The sequence below is a fragment of the Rhipicephalus microplus genome, chromosome 2, assembly GCF_043290135.1.
Source record: "Rhipicephalus microplus isolate Deutch F79 chromosome 2, USDA_Rmic, whole genome shotgun sequence".
In the NCBI taxonomy this organism is placed as follows: domain Eukaryota; kingdom Metazoa; phylum Arthropoda; class Arachnida; order Ixodida; family Ixodidae; genus Rhipicephalus; species Rhipicephalus microplus.
Window position 1 is genome coordinate 58,837,223 of NC_134701.1, and position 25,738 is coordinate 58,862,960.

General features: G+C 46.8%; 1 pseudogene; it reads left to right on the top strand.

Moving 5' to 3' along the window:
* The first annotated feature begins 13,193 nt into the window (after positions 1-13,193).
* Positions 13,194-18,865, top strand: LOC119169882 (renin receptor-like; annotated as a pseudogene).
* The last annotated feature ends 6,873 nt before the right edge of the window (positions 18,866-25,738 follow it).

Below are 25,738 nucleotides of genomic sequence, written 5' to 3' on the forward strand. Positions count from 1 at the left end.
GACTAGCGCGAGCTAGACTTTGTGGCTGGGGCTGTTCGCTTAACCGGCTGTAAATACATCTGTGACTAACCCTCCGGGTCGGTCTCCTTCTCGTAACATATTTGGTGGAGTTGTGCGATCCCCGTCCTCGCCATGGAACTTCGAAGCGGACGCTCCCTCGCGGCTTTCAACATGACCACTCAAGAGTCGGCTACATCCTCCCAGTCACCCGCCATTCTTCCCGGCCTGTAAATTCAGCGCCTGCAACAACTTTCGTGACGCTTCCCACTCTCAAAAACCCTGACGTGTTCTCACCAGGCCTTAGTTGACTTGCAATTCTTTCTGTTATATGTAATACATTTTGGCGAGCTGAAAAAGGCATATCGCCGTGATTATGTGTTTTTCAGTAGATCTGCTGTGTGCATACTGCATTTCTTATATGTCTGAACATGTTTGGATCTGACAGTTTGTTAGTTCTGTACAAGAGCATATTATTAGAGTTCAGTGCTCTCTAATAGGCTTTATGAGGACGCAGTGTGCACACAATGTCACTTTATATTGAATATATTGTGAAGTGAGTGTATGAGTATGCAGGTTATCACTTCAGACTTCTGGCATTGCTTAAGTGTTTGTGTGCCTTGATCTGAGACTCGAAGCATGTAATTAGGTCTGAGTGGCAAAGATCTTGAGTACAGTCAAGATCATTGCCACTCAGACCTAATTCTCAGGCCGCGAGGGTTCCGACGTCGACCACTGGCAACGCCTTTATCGCGTCAGCGCCACTTACAGGTGGCATCCCACACCTATGATCGCAAACGTCATCTTTTCTCTTGAAGGAACACTAGAGTTTGGTTCGACAAACATGATCATGACATTACAAGCTGGGACAGCTTCAAGGAAAAGAGCCGTGAGAGCCCTTCAAAGAAAAGAGCCGGCAAACCCTTTGGTTGTTGTGAAGCTAAGAAGAATGAGTCGTCGACTCGCGCACCATCTTCTGCGGATTTCTACATCAGTTACATTCAGGCTGTCCTCTCACTATGCCGCTAAGATGACGAAAACAAGTCCAAGCCTGACAAGGTTGCGCATATTTTAAAGGGTATCACCGATGATGCGTTCAACCTGTTGGCATTAAACAATGTGTCACCTGTTGATGTGATTATTCAAGAATGCTGCCGGTTCCAACAAGCTAAAAGCAGGCGCATCTCCCATTCGTTCTAGTGCCTTTCGAACGACACTGCAACGTCCTCGTGTCTAGAAACATATCATCCCCCAGGCACCTGTGACAACTTGACGTGACTTGTCAGGCGGAAAATTGAAGTGGCTGCTCCAGCCAAAGTGGGACCAACTGCCTCTGACCCTTCTCGTCCAACTACATTGCCCCTCATTCAAGCAGTAGTCCGGCAGGAAATCGCCAGCTTGGGAATTCACTCAATTTCTCCGCCTCCTCGCACCGGCTTCCAGCCCCAATACACGACCGCAAGTCCCTTCCCGACCAGCTCTCCCTCAACGTTTCGTAATGCCTCCGCAAGGAGAACACACGATGACAAGCCGATCTGCTTCTCGTGTCACCAAATCGGTCGCATTTCTCGCCATTGCAAGAGTCGCAGGTGTCCTCTTGCACAAGCCTCCTTTCGTCGCTGTTAGTACGTCCTGCGTATCACCATGAGAACAGCCGCGACCACTTTGTCCAGAAACCTGCTACTGAACACTGGTACTCTCGCTCTCCATTTCCCCAACGTCCCCAGTCTCATTCTCTACAGCCCCGCCACCATCTTTCCCCGCTTTCCCACTACTTTCTTCGACGGAAAACTAGGCGTTGCAGCCCCCGGAGAAGGCTTTGCAGCACTCGGACAGACAGAAAATCCTCTCTTTACGATACATACAAAACGTAACCTTACAGACGTACAAGAATACGGCGTACATGTCACTGCTCTTGTCGACACCGGCACTCAATTTTCCGTTATGACGAGTAATTTTGGCCGTAAGCTCAAGAAGGTTCTCACAAATGCGACCACCCAGTTCGTCCGTGTTGCGGATGGCGGAACAGCATCTTTCGTTGGAATGTGCTCCGCTCATGTAAGCATTGCGGATCGACACACAGTTGTTCTCTTCACCGTCCTTGATAAATGCACCCACGACGTAATCTTGGGAATCGACTTCCTGTCCGCGCGCTCTGCCCTCATAGACTGTTCCACCAGTACGCTACGTCTACATTTGCCCGCTACAGAACCTCCTACACAACGGCCGAGTCGCCTGTGCACAACGGGACATGCGCGCCTCCTTCCACAGACACTGACCTAGGTATAGCTCGTCTCAATATCACCAGTTACCGACGGTGACTATGTTCTGACCCCTATCACCGAAGTCCTCATAAACCGTGGCATTACATTAACGCGCACCATTCTGTCCATCGTAGGAAATTATACGTGCCTCCCAGTTATCAACTTTAGCTTGACACCTCAATGCTGCCATAGGGATCTCCTTGGCGTTGGTCTGTACACTAGAAGGCAATGCGGTAGATGTTTTCAAGATGGCCGATCCTTCTGACGACCACGCTCAACATCAATCTGACACTTGCTCCGACAGCGCTATTACGTCGATGATCGCTTCCAACTTGACGCCGCAGCATACTGACGAGCTCACCGGGTTTTGCTGTCCTACATCAAAATTTTACCTTAGCGGCCACCCGTTGGGGAAAGCTACTGGTATGGCCAACCACATAAACACTGGTAAAGAGCATCCTATTTATAGGTGCCCATATCAGGTGTCAGCGGCCGAGAGTCATATTATCTAAAGTGAGGGTGACCAAATGCTCGCCAAGAACATCATTGAGCCATCCTGCAGTTTTTGGGCTTCTCCTGTAGTGCTAGTCCGCAAGAAAGACGCCACATGGCGTTTCTGCGTTGATTATTGACACCTCCACAAAATTACCAAAAAAGACGTGTAAACTCTGCCCCGAATAGATGATGCGCTTGATTGCCTCTATGGGTCCCATTATTTTTCTTCCATACACCTTCGTTCCAGCTACTGGCAGATAGAGGTAGATGAAAGGGACCGTGAAAAGACGGCATTCATAACCCCCGATGGCCTTGATTAGTTTAATGTCAAGCCCTTCGGCCTTTGTAGCGCTTCAGGCACCTTCGAACGAATGATGGATTCCCTGCTCAAAGGATTGAATTGGTCCAAAAGTGTGTGCTAGGACGACATCATCGTCTTTTCATCAACATTTCAAACTCATAAAGCACCTCTCAGCCATCTTAGGCGTCTTCTGTCGCGCTGGCCTGCAGATAAACTCGTCCAAATGTCACTTTGAATGCCATCGAGTCACAGTTTTTGGCCAATTGGTAGATGCCAACGGTGCGCACCCAGACCCGGAAAAAATCAGTGCCATCAACAATTTTCCTGTACGACGATCTCTGAATGATGTACGCAGTGAAAGGGGTTGTTGAACAAGCAGGAGTTGACTCGGCGAAGGAGAGCTTTATTTAGCGCAAGGGCTAACTGAACGCAAGCCTGCGATCACAGCAAGTCTTCTTCTTTTTCTATACTCGAGCTCCATGCCCACTGCCCTCGTTACAATCACCCCCGGCCGATAAGGGAGCCATCCTGGCGACCTAAGGACAGGTGTACACAGAAGGGTCATGGTATGGCTTGAGCCGAGAGATGTGTACGATTTCTTTTCCCCGACGGCACTTGTCCGGAGATGCATCCAGCGGCTTGACGAGGCAGTTGACAGGGGATGTTTGGCGTACAACTCGATTAGGGCCATGGTACCTGGACGAAAGCTTGTGGGAGAGTCCTGGAGGAGTAGAAGGAATCCATAACCACACCAGTGAGTTCGGAGCAAAGCTCATATGCGTGGTTGACGCGTCGTGGCGATGTTTTTGGCGCGTCTGGTCATGTGACGAGAACGCACGAGCAAGCTTCCGACATTCTTCAGCGTGTGCTGCTGCTCGAGAAACGGTAGTCATCTCTGAAGGGTGCGGTCGATAAGGAAGAATGGTATCCATTGTTGATGATGGCTCACGTCCATAAAGAAGGAAGAAAGGCAAAAATCTAGTGGTGCTTTGCGTTGCAGTTTTGTAAGCATATGTCACAAAAGGGATTATGCTATCCCAATTTGACTGGTCGGATGAAGCGTACTTGGCCAGCATATTCCCAAGTGTACGATTAAAACGCTCTGTCATCCCATTAGTTTGCGGGTGATAGGCTGTGGTAGTGCGGTGTACGATGCGACACTCGCTCAACAACGCTTTGATGGCATAGGAGAGAAAAACGCGGCCACGGTCGATAAGTAACTCTCGAGGTGCTCCATGCCTTAAAACCAGGTTTTGCGGTATAAAACACGCAACGTCTTTTGCGGTAGCAGAAGGTAACGCAGCTGTTTCAGCGTACCGCGTTAGGTGGTCGATAGTGACAATGACCCAGCGGTGGCTACTCGAAGTATAGGGAAGCGGACCGTAAAGGTCGATTCCGACACAATCGAAAGCTCGTGCTGGACATGGCAACGGCTGCAAGGGACCTGTGGAATGTTGAGTGGGCATTTTGCGTCGCTGGCACGTAAGACAAGACCTTATGTAGCGGCGAACGAAACGGTACATACCGCGCCAGTAGTACCGCAGCTGCAAGCGGGTGTATGTTTTTAACACACCAGCGGGGCCACATTGCGGATCATCGTGGAACGTGGAACAGATGTCAGAGCGCAGATGTCGGGGGATGACGAGCAACCACTTATGGCCGATCGAACTGTAGTTTCAGCGGTAAAGCAGGTTATCTCGAATAGCGAAGTGTCCTGCTTGACGGCGAAGCGTCCTGGAAACTGGAGCGGGCGTCCGGTTTGAGAGAAAGTCCAAAGGAGAAGAAATCCAAGCATCTTTGCGGTGCTCGGAAGGCATGTCCAAAATCCTGATGGCCAAGACAGCACTAGTGGAGATAGGCGAGCCGACAGGCTCTGAAGCCAATGGCGAACGTGACAGGGCATCGGCGTCGGAATGCTTCCGGCCAGAACGGTAGATAACACGGATATCGAACTCCTGTAACCGCAATGCTCAACGAGCGAGCCGACCATTAGGATCTTTTAGTGAAGATAACCAGCAAAGCGCATGGTGGTCTGTTACAATATCAAACGGACGTTCATATAAATAAGGCCGAAATTTTTCGATTGCCCAAATAATGGCGAGGCACTCCTTTTCAGTTTCACTGTAATTCTTCTCAGCTTTACTGAGGGTGTGGCTGGCATAGGCAACGACGTACTCGTCAAAGCCCTCCTTGCGTTAGGCCAGTATGGCCCCTAGCCCGACACCACTAGCGTCCGTATGAAGCTCCGTTGGAGCAGACGGATCAAAATGTCGGAGTATGGGAGGCATGGTGAGGAGCCGTCGGAGTTCCTGAAATGCATTATCACACGCCCGAGACCACGCTGACAAATCAGAACTTCCGGCAAGAAGATTGGTCAGGGGGGCGATAATGGAGGCGAAATTGTGGACGTAGCGCCGCTAGTAAGAACATAGGCCGATGAAGCTTCGAAGCTCTTTGATGGTAGTTGGCTTGGGAACGCCGCGACTGCATTAAGTTTTGTAGGGTCCGGGAGAATGCCGTCCTTAGAAACCACACGGCCGAGAATTACAAGCTTGCGAGCGCCGAAGTAGCATTTCTTCAGGTTAAGTTGAAGTCTCGCCGTGGAAAGGCACGTAAGAACTTGCTCGAGGCGGCTGAGGTGGGTCGCAAAGTCACTTGAAAATACCACAGTATCATCGAAATAACAGAGGCACGTTTTCCTTTTCAGACTTCGCAAGACGGTATCCATCATCCTTTCGAAAGTGGCAGGCGCATTGCAGAGGCCAAAGGGCATAACCGTGAATTCATATAGTCCATCCGGTGTTACAAAGGCTGTCTTCGGGCAGTCACCCTCTGCCATGGGCACCTACCAGTAGCCGGAGCGTAAATCTCACGAAGAAAAGGACTCTGCTCCTTGTAGGCAGTCCAAAGCATCATCGATGCGCGGCAGAGGGTATACGTCTTTGCGCATTATCTTGTTGAGTCGGCGGTAGTCAACGCAGAACCGGATTGATCCGTCTTTTTTTTTTGACTAGAACAACCAGTGAAGCCCAAGGACTGTTGGAGGGCTCGAAGATGCCACGTTTCAACATGTCGTCCACTTGTTCGTCGATGACACGGCGTTCAGCAGATGACACACGGTACGGACGCTGCCTTAGCGGGGCTTGTTGACCGGTGTCAATACGGTGAACAACCGCAGAGGTTCGGCTTAAGCCTGACTGGTCATGATCTAATGAAGAACGAAAGCGGAGAAGAAGATTTATAATCTCTTCGTGCTGAGTTGGTGCGAGCTCAGAGTCGATGGGATCCGAGAATACGTCCAGAGCATCATTAGGCGCGTGGGTTGGAGTGACAGCACAAATTGGTGGCAAAACCGTAGAATCGGGTATAGTAGCCGGAAGAATGCACTCGTAAGGTTCGTAGCTTCCCAGGCATTCTCCACGTAGGAGGGATGACGGGCTGTCTGAAGGATTGCACACATAAATGGCAGCGTGACCATTGCGAAAAATGACGACGGCCAACGGAAGCATGATATTTTGACGGCAGGCAGATGGGACCGATGGCATAAACAACACAGGCGATTTCGGAGGGGAGGCACACGACGCCGAGACAACAACAGCTGAGAAAGGCGCAATGTCCACGTCAGAAGCAGCAAACACTCTACAAGAAGCACCATCGTCGGGGACATAGCAAGGCACAGATAACGCGAGTTCAAAACGAGCACAGTCGACCAAAGCAGAATTTGACGAAAGAAAGTCCCACGCAAGGATAACGTCTTGCGAAGAACGGAATAAAACTACAAATGTGACGACGTACATGGCACCTTGATTGACGACTCGTGCAATGCACAAAGCTGAAGGCTGATTATGGTGGGACGTAGCTGTCTGCAAAGATAGGTCGGTAAGTTGTGTGGTCACTTTCTTCAATTTCGGCACAGTTTCTCGCTAATTACAGATACGGCAGCTCCAGTGTCAACAAGTCCGTGCACTTAATGCTATCAATATAGAGCTCCATTTCGTTCGGGGTACAGCAGTTAGGTCTTGAAAGTTTTGCTGCCAACGCAGTTCTTGCCTCCGGAACTGCGCCCGTCAGTTTTCCCTTCGCGGTGGGCTGTTGCGACGTAACATTGAAAAAATAGATCGACGACGAGGAGAAGGTGAACGGCTTGCGCCAGATGGTCGGCGACAGGGACGTACGTCTAAAGGTGGATCGGCAGGAAAGGAATATCGTGGCTGGGTGGGCATGGTGGGCATGTAATGTGAGGCCCCTGCAATGTCGTGAGAAGGGAAACGGCGACGATGGCAGTGATGAGCTACGTGGCCTGAGATGCCACATGAAAAACATATCGGCCGATTATCTGGAGTGCGCCATTGGCTGACGATAGGGGCACTGTTCGCTGAATAAGGTACCGTAAATGGTCGTGCAGGCGGCGGCGTCATATAAACGTTCTGACCTGTTTCATATACAGCTGGAGACGGGACAGTCAGCGAGCGGAAAGATGGCGTCGACGAATAAACGTGGCGAGTAGCTTCGTAGATGGCCGGGGACGCTGGCGCACGTGGCCGAGCAACTGCGGCGGCATACGTTAGTGGTGCGGTAACAGTTGGTGGAGCCTGAGCTGGCAGCAATGCTTCGGCAACTTGCGATTGAATGACCTGGCGAAGCGAAGGCAACAAGGGTGCCATCGGCTCGGGAGTTCTTGTGATTATAGATAGCTGCGGGGCCACCTCCTCGCGTATGAATTGCTTTTTGACTGGCAGCAACGCAGAGTGGTTGGCGGTTTCATGGCGATAGTCGAGGGATGAGATGTCCGTGGTTTCTTGAGCAGCGCAACGTGTAGAAGCGCGCTGCCTACGCAGCTCATCATAGCTTTGGCACAGCTGAATCACCTCGGCGACCGTCTAGGGACTCTTCGCATCCAGCATTTGGAATGCACCGTCGTCGATTCCTTTCATGATGTTCTTGATCTTGCCTGCCTCGTCCAGAGTCGAATCGATGAGCTTGCAGAGAAATAGCACATCTTCGATGTAGCTCGTGAAAGTTTCATCTGCTCTTTGAACTCTGCCCCGCAAGCGCTGTTCAGCACAAAGGCGGCGGACAGCAAGACGTCCAAAGACTTCCGCGAGGGTTTTCGTCAATTCCGACCAGGTACTGAAATCACTTTGATGATTTCTGTACCATAGTTTTGCCACGTCGGTCAGGTAAAAACTCACAATTGTGAGCTCATCGGCTGCGTTCCACTTTTTGACGGCGCTCACCTGTTCATACTCAGCAATCCAGTTGTCCACATTTTGGTCCTCTCTGCCACCAAATATATGGGGGTCGCGCTGGCGGAGAGCGCCAGCGCAGAAGACAGGCACAGGTGCGAGATCTGGAGTAGCAGCATGAGATTGTCTCAGATAAGTCATTGTAGAAGGTCGTTGGAGTGTGCGGCTGCGAAGTTCCAGGGTGAGGACCAGATGTACCCAGCACTTCCACCACTTGAAACGGGTTGTTGAACAAGCAGGAGTTGACTCGGCGAAGGAGAGCTTTATTTTGCACAAGGGCTAACTGAACGCAAGCCTGCGATCACAGCAAGTTTTCTTCCTTTTCTATACTCGAGCTCCATGCCCACTGCCCTCGTTACACTTATCGCACTATGTTCCTTCTTCCGACGCTTCGTGAGAAATTTTGCGCACATAGCGAGGCCGCTTGAGCAGCTCCTCAAGACAGACGTCCCGTTTTCATGAGGCTCCAAAGAAGCTTCTGCGTTCTTGACAGTCATCACTCTTCTCACTACTCCTCTGATTCTGGCGCACTTCAACCCTGCAGCCCCTACGGAAAACCGTACAGATGCAAGTGGACGTAGCAATGATGCAGTCCTAGCTCACAAACATTAATGCATATGACAGCCGCCTCCTATCGGCCCTTGAACGCAACTATTCGATCCCAGATCGCGAGTGCTTGGCTCTTGTATGGGCGGTGGCGAAATTCCGACCTCATCCATACGGACGCCCTCTTTTGGTATTTACCGACCACCACGCGCTCTGGTGGCTACGCTCTCTGAAATACCCATCAGGCCACCTTGGTATCTGGGCTTTGCGCCTGCAAGAGTTTTCCAATTTGGTGGTCTACAAATCTTGCCGCCTACACCATGATGCCGATTGTTTCTCCCGGTACCCTGTCGACGATCGTGAAACACTGACGAGCCCACGGAGAACTCTATCTTGTGATGTTCTACTTCCTTAACATTGGGGAAGTACAGTAGCGTGATTCAATACTGCTTAACATCATCAGTCGTACGGCATCCTCCCGAAATGATGCTCCTGTCGGCGACTTTGTCATTCAAAAGGGTGTGCTATACCGCCACAATATCCGACCAGATGGGCCTTACCTTCTCATCGTTGTGCCTAAGCATTTGCGCTGCTGTGTTCTCACCGAACTTCACGACGCTCCCATGGCTGAACACCTTGGCGTGTCCCGCACGTATGAGCGCGTCCGGCGCCATTTCTTCTGGCCAGGCCTTACTCGCTCGGTACGCTGATACGTCACCACATGTGACCTATGCCAACGTCGTAAAACACCGTCACCCCTAACCGCTGTCCATCTTCAACCTGTCGACATACCCGCAGAACTATATTACCGTGTTGGGATAGACCTGCTTGGTCCTTTTCTCACATCAACTTTGGGAAACAAATGGATTTACGTGATTACAGACTATGCTACACGCTACGCTATAACGTGAGCTCTACCGACCAGTTGTGCAACCGACGTCGCTGACTTCTTGTTACGGGGCGTTATATTGATTCCCAGTGCTCCAAGACAACTCCTCACAGACAGCGGCCTCACATTGCTATCCCAAGTCATCGCCGACATTCTGCGTTCTTGTTGCACGCAACATAAGCAACCACTTACCACCCTCAAACAAACGGCCTCACGGAACAATTTCACCAAACTCTAACAAATATGCTCGCTATGTATTTGTCGCCTGGCCACAGAGACTAGGACTTTGCCTTACCCTACGCAACTTTCGCGTATAATTCATCTCGTCACGACACAGCGGGCTTTTCGTCGTTCTACTTATTCTACGGAAGAGATCCGACTCTACCACCGGACACAGTCATTTCTGCTCATACCTCGTCCACCAGCGAGTATGTCCACGACGCGATTTGTGCGAGCCGATCATGCCTGTCAGCTCGCCTACGCTTGGCTGACGGCGTCGCAAACCAACCAATGCCGTCGGTACGATGCGGAACATAGAGACGTACATTTCGCTACCGGTACCCTAATTTTGGCTCTGTTGCCATCATCATCAGCTGGTTCTATACGAAAAACTTTTCTCTCACTACACAAAACCTTACCGTGTATTGCGTCAAGTATCACCTGTCACATATGAGATCAGCCTCTTCTATGCATCATCATCTGTTGTGTGGTCCAGTGATATCGTACACCTCGCGGATCAAGCGCTATAAGAATGCGTCAGATAATGGCCGTTAAAGCACCGGTACGGTGCCTCCGGCACCGGGGGTCATGCTACCGGCCAGTGCATGGAGATGAAGAAGACAATGCAAATGGACTGGAGCAAGCTGATCTCTGTGGCGGGCGCTGCTCGCTTAACCGGCTGTAAATACATCTGTGACTAACCTTCAGAGTCGGTCTCCTTCTCGTAATAATATTTTCCTAGCTTTGAGTTCGAGGCACTTCAAACTGCCAAATATCTTTCTGGAGCTAGTCTGAGTGCATTTCATATTCTTTTGCTGACCCAAACTTACATATGCCATGAAAGTTGTGTATTAAAGTAGACACCAAAAATTTTGTGTTTCTTGCCGTTTGTATTAGCGCATTATCTACTTCATGATGGGTATTTGAAGCGAGGTGAGTGTTTTCGGGGGCGAATGTAGTATATTTAGTTTTAGAGCTGTTGGCATGGGGTTGGTTTGCATGAAGGCCAAGACATTAAGTATTTCATGGCAGTTGCTGCTTTGTTGCATATGCAAGGGAGTTTAATAGCGACGCCAGGTAGTAGGCAGGCAGCCGGTACGAACAGAAATGCTCGAGCAGTCCAGCGTCTACAGCTCGTGCACACACTCGCGCTTCACACTCCGAGAGAGATGGTCCCACTAGTTAGTACCTTACGAGTTCCCCACTACAATACCCCGGCGAAAGACGAGCCACCCTGGCGACTCAAGGTGACGAGAGAACAGGAAGGTCGTAGCAGGGCTTGGGGCGACTGACGTGGACCATCTCACGACCAAGGCGGCACTTGTCTGTGGATGGCTTGAGCGGTTCAATCACATAGGTGACAGAAGAATGGTGCTGTATGACGCGGTAAGGGCCCGTATACTTCAGTGCAAACTTGGGAGTCAGCCCAGGAGAATGGAAAGGCAGTCGGAGCCACACGAGAGAACCGACAGGGAAAGTGTCCTGAACAAGATCACGGTCGTGGCGATCTTTTTGAAGGGCTTGATTATCGGCTGTGAAGGACCGTGCAAGCTGAAGACACTCTTCGGCATGTTCTGCCATTTCAGAAAGTGGGCTGAACTCGGAGGCATCAGGATTGTATGGCAGAATTGTGTCGAGTGTGCTGCATGGGGCACGACCATATAAAAGAAAAAATGGAGAAAAGCTCGTTGTTGATTGAATCGCCGTATTGTAGGCATACGTAACGAGAGGAAGGACAACGTCCCAATTGGAGTGGTCGGAATCAATATACATAACGAGCATGTCTCCGAGGGTTCTATTGAAACGTTCCGCTAGGCCGTTTGTCTGAGGGTGGTAGGCTGTTGATGTGCGGTGTACCGCACGGCAAGAATGTAAGAGCTGCTGCAGAACTTGGGACAAGAATACACGGCCCCTGTCACTCAGGAGCTCCCGTGGTGCACCATGACAAAGAACAAATTGATGCAAGATGAAGGTGGCAACGTCATGAGCACCAGCCGAAGGTAGTACTGCCGTTTCGGCGTACCTTGTCAGATGGTCGGCAGCCACAATCACCCATCGAATACCACCAACAGAGCACGGTAACGGGCCGTATAGGTCAATCCCAACATGGTCAAATGGGCGTGCAGGACATGGAAAAGGCTGCAGTTGACCGGGTGAGTAAGCGAATGTCTTTCGCTGCTTACACAGGAACTTGAGCGAATGTGTTTGCATACAAACGGCTACATACCCCGCCAGAAGTAACGTTGGCGGATCCGTGCATACTTCTTTAGCGCACCGGCGTGTGCGTGTTGCGGCTCAGCATGAAAATATTCGCAGATATCAGAGCGCATATGGCTGGGTATTTCTAGCAGCCATTTACGGCCCACGACTTGATAGTTGCGAAGGTATAACAGGCCATCTCGTATGGCGAAACGCGTTGCTTGGCGGCGAAGAGCACGCGGGTAACCGGAATTTGATGCGTCAGAAAGCATCATCAAGAGCGAGACAATCCAAGGGTCTTTCCGCTGTTCGGATGACATGTCTGTAATGCTGACGGCAGAGAGGGGAAGGTCAAGGGCTGATGTTTACGTATCATCAGGTTTCACGGGTGATCATGAAAGCGCATCTGCGTCAGAGTGCTTTCGCCCCGATCGGTAGACGACGCGTATGTCGAATTGCTGGAGGCGTAGTGCCCAACGTCCGAGGCGGCCGGAAGGATCTTTCAGTGAAGCCAACCAACAGAGTGCGTGATGGTCTGTTACCACGTCAAAAGTTTGGCCGTACAAATAGGGCCGAAATTTGCTTAACGCCCACACAATCGCCAGGCACTCTTTTTCAGTGACTGAATAGTTGGCTTCTGCCTTAGTGAGGGCGCGGCTGGCATAGGCGACCAGATACTCCGTAAAACCTGGTTTGCGTTGCGCGAGTACTGCACCAAGGCCGACGCCACTTGCATCCGTGTGTACTTCGGTCGGCGCAGTAGGGTCGTAATGACGCAGTATGGGTGATGAGGTAAGGAGTTGGCGCAGTGTTGTGAAGGATTCGTCACAGTCTTCTGTCCACTTCGAAAGATCTGCAGGACCAGCAAGGAGTTTCGTGAGCGGAGTGATGATAGAAGCAAAGTTTCGGATAAACCGACGGAATTAGGAGCACAGGCCCACATAGCTCCGTAGTTCTTAAACTGTAGTAGGCTTAGGAAATTCGGTAACAGCACGAAGCTTGTCAGGGTCAGGAAGGATGCCGGCTTTCGAGACGACATGGCCAAGTATGGTGAGTTGGTTAGCCCCGAGGTGACATTTCTTCAGGTTAAGCTGAAGCCTGGCGTTTGTAAGGCACTGGAGAATTTCACGCAGACGAGTGAGATGCGAAATGAAATCGAGTAAAAAGACCACAACGTCATCAAGATAGCACAAGCAGATGTTCCAATTGAGATCGCGTGAAATGCTGCCCATCATTCGCTCGAATGTGGCGGGCGCATTGCAGAGTCCAAATGGCATTACGGTGAATTCATAGAGACCATCTGGTGCGACGAACGCCGTTTTTAGACGATCAGACTCCGCGTTGGGACCTACCAATAACCTGAGCGAAGGTCAAGCGAGGAAAAGAATTCTGCACCTTGAAGACAATCGAGAGCGTCAAATACGCGGGGAAGAGGGTAAACATCTTTCCTCGTAATGCTGTTTAGGCGCCTGTAGTCTACGCAGAATCGGATCGAACCATCCTTTTTTTTGACGAGTACCACTGGTGAAGACCAAGGACTACAAGAAGGCTTGATGACTCCACGCTGTAGCATGTCGTCTGCTTGTTCTGCAATTACGCGACGCTCCGCCAGAGACACATGATAGGGGCGCTGGCGCAAAGGAGTACTCTTTCCTGTATCAATTGTGTGCACAACGGCGTTCGTTCTTCCTTGAACCGCTTGGAGAAAGTCGAACGAAAGCCTGAATTCGTGCTACAGGGTAACAATCTGCTCTCGTTGAGCCGGGGCTAGATGGCAGTCAATAGAACAATGAAATGCATCGGAAGACACACTGTTCGAGGCAAAGTGAGGAACCAACGCGTTCAGCTCCATATTCGGCTTGGTGTCGAAGAAATCGGCAGGCACGATAGTACCTTCATCGATAAGCTGAATGTGGCCGAGCGTCTCGTTGCGGCGCAAACTGAGGGGCACAAGTTCGCATTGGAAATAAATATTCCGGTAGTGTCTTTACAAAGCGCAAGAACAGCGAAGGGCCGCGATGTGTGATGGGGGCAACCGAAGATGTGAGATGGCGTGAATAGGACGGTAGTTTGAGAAAGTGAAGTGCAGCAGGCGGGGACAAACTGGGGCCCTGAAAGGAGGAAGGTCTATGTCCGTCTTGACGACAAGGTTAGCCACACTAGATACGGCCGCATCAACAGAAGGCGCATCACGAAACGGTAACAGCTCCACTTCGGCCCGAGCGTAGTCAACGACGGCGTGATGACGTGATAGGAAATCCCATCCTAGGATGACATCGTGGGAACATGAAGCCAACACGTGAAATTCAATGATGTACAATACGTCTCGAATAACCACTTTTGCCGTACATGCCGCGACGGGCTCAATTTGTTGGGCGCTCGCAGTGCTAAGAGAAACTACGGGAGAAAGCATCGTCACTTTACGAAGACAGCGGCAGAGTCTTTGACTAATCACAGATATCTCGGAACCGGTATCGATGAATGAGAGTGTTCGTACACCTTCGACGATTACATCGATAAGATTGGCGGGAGACAGGCGAGGACATAAACGATTAGACGATGACGCAGCTCGTGCCTCCGGAGCTGGGGCAGTTAGTTTTCCGTATTAATGGAGGTGGGCCGTCGACGCACAGGCGACACGGAACGAAGACTTGGTGAAGGGGAAGGCGAGCGGGAAGAACAACGTCAAGAAGCGGAGCTGCTCCGTCGAGAAGCGGAGCAGCTTGCGCATCGCGGAAGTGAACTTCAGATGGCACTTGAGGCGCGTGGCATGGAGGCCGAAACGAGTAGTCAGGGTATCTTGGTGTATTAGCTGCGAAGTGCCGGCGACATAGACGCGCAACGTGACCTGGAATTCCGCAAAAGTAACATATCGGCTGGTTGTCAGCAGTGCGCCAAGGATTTCCAGCGTGCTGCTGTGTAGCTAGAAACGGCGCAGTGGAAGGTCGCACAGGTTGTGGCGTATACAATGGCAGACGAGGCGGAGGCATTGTCGCGACTGCCGCATAAGTCAGTGGCGCGGCAACAGGTGTTGATGGAGAGGCACGCGTAAGTAATGGCAACGCCTCGGAGACCTGCTCCTGAATAGCGTGTCTGATTGTCGCCGTTAGACGGTTCGTTGGTGCTTCGGTTGTCGGCAGATACGAGAGACACGAAAGCTGTCGTGCGACCTCTTCACATACATATACTTTTATCTGCTCCAGCAGGTTGCTGTCACAACCGACGGCCAGGGAAGCGAGAGAGTCGTCTGCTGTCGATGACCTCCGAACTAATGCACGTTGCTTGCGAATCTCTTCCAAGTTCTGGCACAAGGTCACAAGTTCGGATACGGTACTTGGGCCCTTTGCCAGCAACATTTGAAAGGCATCATCGTCTATTTTTTACAAGATATGCCTGATCTTGTCTTGTTCGGTCATCTCAGGGTTAAAGCACCGGCATAAATCGATAACATCTTTAATGTAGCTGGTGAAGATTTCGCCCTGCCTTTGCGCTCGTCCGCGTAGGCGCTGTTCAGCACGCAGCTTGCGCACTGCGGGGCGATCGAACACAGCTGCAAGGGTGGTCTTGAGAGCGGCCCAAGTGGTAAATTCAGTACGGTGGTTTGTGAACCACAGGCTGGCGACGTCTTTGAGATAAAATGGGACGTACTCCAATTTCGAGGGGTCGTCTCACTTGTTGGCGGCGCTCACCTTTTCAAACAGTTGCAACCAGTCTTCCACACCTTGGTCCTCGATGCCGCTGAACAAGGGGGGATCCCGTTGGCGCAGGGTGGTAAGTACGATGACCAGTTGAGATTGGGCCATGCTCTGCAAGGACGTGCCTTGCTCGATCGTCTGATCATGCATCGCTGATGCAGTGGGCAGCTTCCGGCTTCGAAGTTCCAGGTTTGCGTACCCAGCACACTTCCACCACTTTGCAAGGGAGTTTAATAGCGACGCCAGGTAGTAGGCAGGCAGCCGGTACGGACAGAAATGCTCGAGCAGTCGAGCGTCTACAGCTCGCGCTTCGCACTCCGAGAGAGATGGTCTCACTAGTCAGTGCCTTGCGAATTCCCCACTACACATAGTATATTTTCGTTTCTGTCTGCTGCAAATATAATAATGTCGTCTGCCTAAAGGATACAATCTTCATATGTGATGGATGGTAGATATTATTAAAACGTAAAATACAAAAATGGCCCCGGAATGAATTCTTGCAAAAAGCACCATGTGTTTTATACATCAACATAATGACACAACTTTTGCATATATATGTATAGATATTTCTGCTTATCATTTTCATATTTAGACAGAATTGGTAATGTGGTTCATATTTCTTAGTGTTATAATTTGGTTATTAATGCGCAATTACCAAGCATATCAAACGCTTTCTTGAGGTTAAGAAATATGGTCTTTTTGAGTATTGTTTTCTGAATTACTTTTTTATGAGCAATATTAGGTAGAGGACGTTTCGTTGTTTTCCCTTTCTTTCAGATGCATGCAAATATGTTTCTCAAAACCATTGTTAGGTATTACGTACACTGCCCTTTCAAAAGCTTCTGTCGATGCTTGCAGTATGGTGGTTGGACGATAATTAGCAACGTTCATCCTGTCACCTTTCATTAACGTGGGCATTGTTTTGGCGACATCTAGTTGGTTTTAAAGGAAACAAACCTGTTTAGCAAATAATATTATTGACATACTATGGTATTGGCTGAGCTAGTGGTGTAGAGAAATGTTATATATTGCCATACCATACACCATCGCCTCCAGCCGGTTCTGTGATTTTAGTGCAAGAAGTGCTTTCGTATTTTCATTGTTCATTGCTGGATAAGAAAACATAATTTCAAGCTTTTTGTGTCAGTCGTGAATGCACAAGTGTTGTAGCATGATATTGTGTTTCAGTGGCTAAGTTCCCAAAGTGATAAATAAAATCATTGCTTATAAGGGTAGTTTTATCCGTATTGCTATCATCAATTTTAATCTCTGCAGCGCATTCACCGTTTCTCTAGAGACCCTTTAGAAAATTTAGTCTTGGCGGCTTGGCTCTTCCGCCGTGTCTTGTCCACTCGTGCGAGCTTGCGCTCTGTGTGTCCCAATGACACCGATCAGCATTCCCTGCACACCATACGCACACCACTTGCGTTCCTGCAGGACGTGTACCGTGTTTGGACGGTACGCCAATGAGCATTCCTTGGGTGAAGACATGGCGGAAAGAAGGTGTTTTCGGTTTTATTCGATATGTGGCACTGAATTAGGAAAAGCGTCCATTGGGGTGCTGAATAATAACTTTCTGCCGCACCTCACTGTTGTTATTAGTTTGTGCTACTTTCGAACTGAAATAGCCCCACTTGGAAACTTCCAAAGCTTTGTTATGGTGGTTATATTGTCACTTGTATCTTGCTTCGAGACTGATATTATGCTGTTGATTCTTCAGCTTTCTACACATGCTGTTCTTGTGATTCATGGAGCGCCAAAGAGCAGCAGTTATCCATGGTGTGTGCCTAAATTACATCTGGTAAGAGTGGTCAAGGTGTCTTCAGCCATCACGTGTGTTCAAAAAATGTTTATGGATGCGTGAAATTTTTCTTGTTTGAACCTCCAGAATTCATTTCTTGCCTGTTTTTTTTTTCTGGCGAAAGACTGCAAAGTATGTTTTTGTTATAAATCATGTTGATTTGTGAAAACGTTCGAATGCCTGAAATATTTTCGTCAGCTCGTTTTGCTTGCGGTCGGTATGTCTGCTAATATTCTCGGCTGTGGATCACGTAGTAGTCACCCAAATGCATTATTAAGCGCTAATATTTCTAGGTCTAGTCAGCGCAGTGTATGCGACCATTAGAGTTTTCGTTCAGTTTGCTCTTCAGGCGGTGAAATTCGTGTCCATTGAGACCATCAAGTCGTCGCAAATCGGCGATGTCGTCTCGAGGGTTCTCGGTTTCACCGTTACACCGTCTGATCCCTGGAAAAGCCTGGCACCTGTGAACCCTTTCAAGGTTCCCAAAGCAACCCTCGTGCCAGACTTTGATGGCTTCGATGGCGACACAACGCTGGATGTCTCGGGCAAAAGTTTTTCACTCAAACATTATGTTAGCCTTTAGCAGCAACTGGAGTTGCTGTCTGTCAGGACACTGGAGAGGTTTGCAGAGCAGGAACCGGTGGTCCTCTACATGAAGACAGGTGAGAAGCTGTACGGCGCCAAGATAGCCTATCTAAAACTGCTGCTGACCGTATCACCAGAGGTGAACAGCCGCCCTGAACGAAGCCGTCAAAGATGCCGAGCTGGCCAAGGTGCTCCGCGATGGCCCACTCATTGTGTCCCTGCCGGAGAGGACCAGTTTGCTGTTGAGCTGCACACTGCTAAGCTGATGTTGGAGCAGCTGTCTCAGCAGGCAAACAAGCGTGGCGCAGCTCCGAGCCTGGTGTGACTGCGGCTGAGTGATCTCCACCATGTCGTGGATCGCTATACGGAGGAATGGTACCAGGCCTCTCATGCCCTGTGACTCATCCGCAAGTTTGTAGACAAGGCAGAGAACGCGCTGAAGAAAGCATACGGTGACAGGGCCCTCCTGCAAGTGATCACACAAAATGACAAGACAGGAGGTGTAGTCCGCAAGGCTCGTTCACTCATTGCAGCTGGTAACTTCGTCTTCGGCCTGCTGATTGGCTCAGGCGATGTGCGCCGCAGCACTGCCGGGGCTGCTGTGACTGCGCTGGACCGGCAAGCATAGAATGACCACGCATCAACGATGCCAACAACGATCTTGGACTATCAACTGCATCAGCCCACCGGCACATGCGCCTACCCACCTGCTGTAGAGCGACACCCTGCGTCGGCACCGCCTGCTAAATATCTGCTCGACGAGGGAACATCTGTCACTGGGAATGGCGGTACCGTCGACATGCGGCTCTCATATTGCTTTTTCGCTTACATTTTGCAGGTGAGAAAGCGGTTTGTAAATTGCATCCGCTCAAGTGACCGTTTCTTTACATCCACAGCACATACACAGCACTACACTGCCATGCCCGTGGCAGTGTAGTGCTGTGTATGAAATGTGCATGACATTTCTATGAAGCTATTGCTGATGGGTAGAGATATTGAAAGCAATCCCGGTCCTGACATGAAGGCAATAGCCAGACAACTTACCGAAATAACTTCGAACAATAAAGATATCAAAGAAAGTTTCTAGCAGATATCGATGGCAAGCTTGATGGCATTACGAAACTTGAAGCTGAAGTCCTTGCATGTCATAAACAAATGGATGGCATGAATGAAGTACATAAAAGCCTCGAAGCGAGAATAAATGACCAAGTAAACCACAGCTGAAGGTCAAACCTAATAGTTTATGGTATACCAGAAGCGGTAGATCAAACCAGCAAAGCACTTGCAGAGGTCGTAAACGGGGGAATAATCACAAAAACCCTTCAACTCAAACCTTCGGCCATCGATCGCATACATCGCTTAGGAAGAAGAGGACTAAACTAGACGAGGCCAGTCTTACCTAAAATACTTGGTGAAAGAAGTAAAAATGCAATGCTCGTAAACTGCTTCAAGCTGAAAAATACAAATTATTCGATAGGAGAAGATTTCTCATGGAAACTTAGAGAAAGCCACAAGAAACTCTGGGACAGGGCTAAGCAAAACCGTGAAAACAAAGACAAGGTGTCGTTACTGTAGAACAAGTTTTTCATTATAACCATGTGTACATCTGGGATGGCAAAAAGAATGTCAAAGTTGAAATAAGAAAGCATGAAAAAATTGCTCAAAAAGGACGAGAGCGTAGAAGAAAGCAAAAAGGATGCGTACCGTTCAGGATCTCGGCAAAACCAGCACAAGAAAAAATAACTCTGCTAAACATAAACACTCAAAGTGTTCTGAATAAGGTACAGCCCTTTGAAAACGTATTGCTCGATTGTGAACCAGATATAGTAGCAATGGCTGAAACATGGTTATCCGCGCCCGTCTTGAGTGATGAAATCACTCCCCCAAACTATGTACTCGTTCGGAAAGACGGGCAATCACGTGGTAGAAGCGTAGCCTTAACTATAAAGAAATCAATCCCACTGGTCATTCTGCCAGAGGTAACTGATACCGAGGCAGTTTTTTGTAAGATTAGTACAAATGGCACTAGTATGTCGTTGGCTGTATCTATCGAAGCCCCACATGTGGACATGAATGCATTATTGCGATACAAAAGTATTTGCAGCATCATGCTCAAAACTGCCGCGTCATTATCATAAGTTACTTTAACCTTCCCGACTTTAATTGGTCTACCATGCAGTACACATCAAAGGCTTCAGGACCCCTTCTCGACATTATGTTAAACTTTAACCTTCGCCAAAACTTGTAAAGCCCCACAAGGGAGCAAAGCAAAAGTCAGAGTGTACTCGACCTAATTTTACTAAGAAATAATTTTCTCTTAGAACAGGTGAAGGTTGAGGTAATAGAATGAAGATCCGACCATAATATTCCAATGTGTAGTTTACCTCTAGGCTACGAAATATCAGTGCCAACTGCTGTCCAAACCATAATCAATTTCGGTAAGCTGACGACAACCATATACAAACATATCTAGCTAATAAATACGAAGACATTTTGGTACTGGTCTCAGATCCTTTCACTGATGTGAATGCTGTCTGGTTGCGCTTCAAAGACATAGTGTCACACTGTGTAACAAATTTTATTACCGTCAAAATATAAAAGATATTAAAAATAACGCGTGGATTTCTCGTGAAGTGATACACGCAAAGCGCCATTTAAAAAAAATTACGGAAAGTTAACAAGGCCGCCAAAAATGACTCATTTAGCACCGCCAAACTTGCACTTGCTGCAAAAAACTTTAAACAAAAATCCAAGGAAGCCAAACACTACTATTTCAATACTGTCTTCCCTAGGTTTCTCAAAAGTAATCGACGAAGATTTTGGAACCACTTTCACCGAAAGAACACGCTTACCACTCAACTATCGTCAGTTGAAAAATTTTATAAAGGCAACAGATATAACCAGTTCTTTCATTCAGTTTTTTAAGAGACAATGGCATCATGCCAGAATCTGTTCCACGCGCGGTATCTGTGATAGACGCTTTCGTTATCATAGACACTGATGTTCTTAATCTTCTGCTTGCTCTAGATACTAAGAAAGCGTGTGGTTCGGATAATATACCTGACCAATTTCCGAAATGATACGCAGAATGGTGTAGCAAATATCTCGGCAATATTTTTTGTTATTCAATTTTAACATCAAGACTACCAGAAGATTTAAAAATAGCTGAAATTATTCCAATTTATAAATCGGGAGCTAAATCTATTGAATCCAATTTCAGACCGATATCTTTAACAAGTATGGTATGCAAACTTCTCGAGCGTGTAATCTTAAAACATTGAACAATTTCTTTTGAAAACGAGGGCATCCTGTCTCCAATCAGAATAAATTTCGTAGGGGTTTATCGACCCCGACGCAGCTGACTGAGGTCACACACGATCTTGCGCTAGGTATTGACGATCACAGCCAAACGGACATAATCTTACTTGACTTCAAAAGTGTTTGATTGCATTTATAACACAAGCTATCGCTAAATAACAAAACATTATCGGGGATGGAGAAATTGTTTCTTGGGTGCGTGAGTATTTTTCTAATAGGTCTGAGTTTGCTGTAGAAAACACTGCATGAAATATTATACCTGTTATGTCAGGAGTGACATAGGGTTACGTGCTCAGGCTCTTGTTATTTCTCGTGTATATCACTGACTAATCTACTAATGTAGACTGTAAAATAAAGTTATTCACGGTTGACTTCATCAATTATAGAGAAATTACAAAATGACCAAGATCACTATTTGCTAAACCGATCACTCTCTGTTATTTGTGAATGGTGTTCAAGCTGGCAGATGAAAAACAATGTAAAAAAATCTGCTTGCTTGACCATAACAAGGAAGAGAGAGCTCTAAAAATTTTGCTACACTACAAATAGCACTGCTCTGAGCAGAGTACGCAAACATAAATACCTTGGCTTAACAATTACGTCTGATTTAAGGTGTGTTGAGCACATTGTAAGCATTACTTCAACTGCCATGCAAAAGTTATATTTTCTTTGCAGATCACTTCAAATGGCAACCTTGCTAACAAAGCTCCTTGCCAACAAAACATTCGTCAGGTCTATTCACGAATACGGAAGTACAGTGTGGTTTCCTCACATCCACACAAGCATAAAGAAAATTGAAGCAGTACAGAGGAAAGCCATAAGATTTATCCACTACAAATATAAACGTAAACACTCACCGACTAGTCTGCTAACTCTTTCTAAACTTCCTACGCTATAAGTATGAGCAAAACTGGCACGTCTAAAATTTCTTTATCAACCCCTGCACAATTATTTTAAAATAGACATTTAAAATTACGTGTATTATTCACAAACACGAGCCACAAGACACAAACATACACTTATATTAGTACAATACAAATGCAGCGCTGATGTATTTATATTTTTTTTCTTCCGGTTGCTATTCGCGAATGAAACATGTTGGCCCCTCACATCACCAACACTGAGTCAATGTCTTAGTTAGAGTTGGAAATTGAAAACAATTCTTAGCTTCTTTAAATACTCAGTGACAATGGTAATGAAACCAGTACGTACTTCCTGTATGTTCTGTAAACAGCCATGTAAGCAGCCCTATTGTTTAACTTGCCAATTTTGTATGCACTTGTAGTTTGTTTCTTATGTTGTGTAAATATTGCTAACGTACAAGGTGCCAGGTTGATGTTCTTTTATGTTCTGTATTAAAGTTTTTTACTGTGATGAGCAATCATAGCATCTGTACAGATTGCCCACCTGCAATGGTCTCAGTAGAGACTGGCAGTATTGCAATTAAATATATAAATAAATTTCAACCAATATTAGAGTACTTGAAGTCACTTCGATTAAGGTTTAATATATCGAAAACTTTGAAGTGTCCAAAATAAACGTAAAAATGTATCTTAACCCACATATAAACCCCAGAAAAAGTGGTCTCACTGTTATAAAAAAATGCTAAGGCATAAAAACATTGGTGTAGTATATATTAATTAGCATGTAAGTACATGTGAACAAAACTTCATTACAGTAAAAACACTGTTAAGCAGTAAAAACAATTTTAGAAGAAATTAGCACTGACACAAAGCTCCACTATAGGTGAAGAACATATTACTTTCATGTCCATTCTTTTTTTAGGTTAAAAGCTTTCTTTGCATTCTTACATGCGCTAAGTGTAATAATCTCTCAACATTTCATATTTCACAAATTATCACTAGCATTCTACAAAAAATTGTTTTTGCTATCAAAGAAAGTTGTTTCTCTTTATTTTAAATAGAAAAAAGGCATTTGTAGAGGCCTTGTTTCAATATTTATAAATATTGGCAGGTTAATTGAGTTAAGACTGATGTGTTTACTTTTCTTTAAAATATCTAATATACACTACTCGACTTCGATTCAAATTTATTCAGCCAAAATCATTATTCACTTCTACCCTAAAATTCACTATTCACTTGAGCCTAAATATATACATTTGACTTTACCTACCATTGTTTGGTTAGTTGGATTTGATATTGCAAGCACTAGCAGATGATCAGTAATGTCACATGAAAAGGGCCTGTTACAAAGAAAGATCAGTGATGAATGGTTCGTTTTAATGTGGTCAATTGCACTTTGTCGGAGCTTCTTAGAGTAGCAGATGTTCATCTTAACTTGAGCAGTGCGCCGGGGGACGAGAATTACGAAGAAAGATTGTGCACTTGTGCACATTCTTTTTAGTCTTTGTCCCCCAGTGCGCTGATAAACTCAAGAATAATACTTACCAATTTGCTAAAGTCTTGAATTTTTTGTTGCCGGTGTTGTTTATTGCACCAGACATTCGCCAGTGAGTAAGCCAGCATAAGAATATTTAGCGCAGTCCGTCTGAGTTGCCGAAAATACAGATAACAAGCAACAATATGATGTGACCATTGGATTCAGTGTAAGTAACGAGTAGTTTTCTAAGTTGGGTTTAGTGTAAGCATTGGGCAGTATTTCAAGTCCCTGATAAAACTGTTCAGTTTTGCTAACTCGTGACCTGTACGCGATACTTATCACGATTTTTCACTCTCATGTGGCAACACTGCTTTGATATAATTCTGCATTACCGACAGTTACTGATGTAACTAATAAAGAATGCCCATCACCTTTTATTATAACACATTGATTCAAACATTTTCTTTCTGTCTTCTGCAATGATTGCCGATGCCCTACTTGCCGAACTGATTGTGCAGTCATTACAGTGAAGTGATTGTTCACGTACCGGCCGATGTATCAAAACTAAATTATTTGCTGAAACACAAAATTTATATCCTGGTTCTCGAAAGTGTGAAGACCAGTGCTGTTCTAATGTTTCAAAAACCTTTCAAGCAGTAAATAAATACATCTTCACTGCCGTACACTGCAAGCTGCACACCACGTTATGAGTATTGAAATTTACTTTAAAAGGAAGCTCAGCGTAACTTTCGAAATCTTGACTAGTCATTGATTACAAGACACTCATGATGCCATCATCATTCACAGACTGAATGTTCTGAAATTAGGTAACAGTTTTCATAACGTTTGTCATAAACATTGGCATCAAAAGTAATGTGGCCTGGGCATTATTATTTTTAGTGGATTAAATGCTTCCTATAAAACCACACCCACAAGGGTAACCCTCATTTGCCGTTACTTCACTCTTTGAGGCACAACTTCTGTAGTGCACTAGTTCATTATTCAGGTAAACCCAGTTTTTTCTCTGTTTATACCAACATCTCTTTTTTTCTTTGCTATCACCTAGCATTTACTGATCGTTTGCTGGTAATTGTGTTATAACTTGTGAAATACCTATGGCAGACTATTTAAACGACCTGCCATTAATACTGTGTACAGCTATCTGGCATGAAAGTAGGCGTTAGTGCATATATCGCTCAAGTATTGCATATATCATATATCATAACATATTGGGACGCATATATCATAACATAATGCATATATCACTCACGTATTGTCAATTGGAGCATTTTAGGCATTTTGGAAGAGCAGTTGTCTGTTGAGGTATTTTAAAACACTCCTACTTACTAAAAAAGTTACCAATGCTAACAACGTGCTTGGCTTTTGTTATAAACTTTGACAATTTCCTCTCTAAAAATACTTCTTTATACTATTTTCATACAACAAAACAAAAATATGCCCATGCACGTACCAATAACATGTTTTCTAGGCTTGTGCAAATATTCGAATGATTCAATCACTTGAACGAATAGTAGGTTATTTGAATTAACTTCGATTCAAATTTAAATTATGGAAAATTTCGAAGTATTCACAAGGAACAAACAGGGGCTTATTATTCCGAATGTGTCGTTTGCAAAGGTTCTTTCACTGCAGTTTTACCCTGAAATCCCCTTTCCGAAAGAAATTCGCTCTGCCGCGAAGCCCCCCTTCAAATTTCAAGGTTCCCTGCAACACTTTAAGCATTGTCAGAAAAAGCTGCCGATTGGTAGTCGAGGCTAGCAAGCGCACGTAAGCCAAATAATATAGCGCAGCACGCGGCGCGTGATTCACAATGAGTTCTCGA